At 37.5% G+C, this 2,419-nt stretch overlaps 1 protein-coding gene across 1 annotated transcript in view; it reads left to right on the plus strand.

Moving 5' to 3' along the window:
• LOC107631933 (protein MODIFIER OF SNC1 1) overlaps nt 261-2,419 on the plus strand; it is a 13,116-nt gene continuing 10,957 nt past the window's right edge. Inside the window, exon 1 of the mRNA XM_016335531.2 lies at nt 261-594. The gene's annotated coding sequence lies outside the window, so the exon portion shown is untranslated. The remainder of the gene's footprint in view (nt 595-2,419) is intronic.

Genomic DNA, 2,419 nt, shown 5'->3' on the forward strand with positions numbered 1-2,419 from the left:
GACTTACAAATATACAAATACAAACATAAAATTTATTATTCAATTCTATTAGTATTCGAATCAGTACAGATCAGATCAAATCTAATTTAATAATCTTAACAATTAGATTTATATTCACAATTTTCAAATTAAATTTGAGTAAATATTACAAATATACAAATCAAATCTGATGTATAGACACCTCTACGGGTAAATGGCGTATAGAATTGCTGAATTGGTTTAACGTGAAATATAAGCCTCACTTAAATGTAATTTCTAAGGTGGGCCTTATGTGAATAAAACAAAACATTTTTCAGGGCGTAACTCAACTGCTACCGCTACGTTCCCCCGAAAGCCCGAACCCTCTCAGCTCTCTTCTCTCTTTCTCTCTCTATCGCTTGCTGGTTCGCTTTCTCTCTCTACCCCCCATTCTTCCTCTCCGATCCGAAACCCACCTTCACCGCCTTCACTCTGCACAGATCCTCCGTCTATCTCATCCTTCAACGGTGCTCTCTTAACCTTCCGATCGGTCCTCCTCCTTTCTCCTCTGCGCTCCTCTCTCCAATTCCACCTCTCTAGGGTTTCTTTGGGCCACACGTTTTTCCTTAGCATCCGGTACACTTTCATTTGCACTTCGAGCTATTTTTCATCCGCGTTTGGTTCCACCTGAAAACGAACACCGAAAAACCACGTATTGCGAGGGAGAAAAAAAATCGAATTACAACTGAAAATTTTTTGCCAGTGTAAACTACTACTGCATATATAATTTTTATTTTTTATTTTTTTTTTGTTATTTCTCTGCTTGTTCTATGTTGTTATAGATTAAGATGGAAGGATGTCAAATATATTTGTTTTCCTCTCAGGAAAACTTGTTTATGTAGCCAATTGTCGCATCTAATGGCCTTGCTTTTTAATTAGGCTTCTTAACTTTAATTTCACTATTGTTTTCCTTCAATATGAAGATATATGCGTTTACAATTGAAGAGTAATTGTTATTGAAGAGTGTACACTGCTTTTGTTGGCTCTTTATTTGGATCTATAATTTGGTGGGGAGGGTCATTATGTTAGAAAATCATTGATTCTGGTGAATAGAATGTAAAACTTTTGGAATGTAAATTATGGTAGACTTAGTGTAGAATATGGTTGCTGATAAAGGTCATCCACCTGTTGTTCATATGTTCCCCGACCCTTCTGTCTCTCTCTTATCAGTTGATACTTGATACATTGCATGGAATGATTTCACTTTGGGAGTTATGAGTATCATTAGACCTGATATTGTAAAAGAGGCTTAGGAACTTAGTATAGAAGTTACTTGCAGAAGCCAATTCTTTTTCCAGCAACCCGTGAGTGTAAACTGTTCCTTCAAATTTAAGAAAGTTTCTATTATATTTGTCCTTGGATTTAATAGTGACATTATTTCTTTTCTGCTCCATCCCTTTTTGGTATGTAAGTAGGTTTAATATAATATTAATAGTTACAAATGTGGTCTGAATTCTGTCATGTATCAATTTATTACGCTATATTATAATTTTATATTCAGTTGTCTGTAAGCATCGTTTATGATAGGCCAGTGACGCTCCTGCGTTACTACGTTCACTTCAGACTAAACTACAGTCGCCGGGTCTACGACTACTTCCGGCTCTTGAACTGGGGGTACGTAAACATGTCCTGAGCTCTCGGGATAGTGATGATCGTCAGCTTCCGGAACATGGTGAGGGTGGTCTACTACCGGCTCGTGACTCCACCGACCCACTTGATCGTGGTGGTAGTCATAAACCTCTCTCTCTTCTCCTGGGGGTTCGTAAACTACGTCTTCTACTACTAGATGATGGGGTCGACTCCCATGGGGATGAGTTTTATTTGTTACTGGCTTTTGTTTATTTTAAGACCTTGTAATTCTTGTTAATATCGTCTTCAGTGTTGTAATCCAGGACTCTTATAAATGAGTGAACCCTTGTTAGAGGTGTAATCCCAGGTTTGGTACAAAGAGATTGGAACTATGTTTTCTTCCCCTTTAAAAGTCTAGTATTTCGTTATGGTGTCAGTTGACTTTTATTTTTCTTAGGTAGTTCTTTAGTTTATGGAGACCGACCCATTCAATTATCCAAAACCTTGTCGTTGAAAGGGATCTTGTCAGTATGGTGGAGAAGACCTTCTTCTCCGGGTAGACGTTTTGTCGTAATCTTAGTAATTAGAGTTAAAAGAAATCAAGTAATATTTTATATTAGTATAACGGTTGCTGTCTTCGTCCTAAAAGTTATGTTCTGTATAGTTTTTAAACCAAACCGGTGTAAATGTACAACCGAAGATCTCGTGCATTTGTTTCCGTATGGAAGCGAGGGGTGAGTTGTACGAACTTCAGTAACGGACCTGTGGTGGCGTGACAGTAAGTTCGGTCAACTTTCCCGGATTATTCTTAATTTTTTTTTTTTTTTGAATC

The sequence above is a fragment of the Arachis ipaensis genome, chromosome B01, assembly GCF_000816755.2.
Source record: "Arachis ipaensis cultivar K30076 chromosome B01, Araip1.1, whole genome shotgun sequence".
Lineage (NCBI taxonomy): Eukaryota > Viridiplantae > Streptophyta > Magnoliopsida > Fabales > Fabaceae > Arachis > Arachis ipaensis.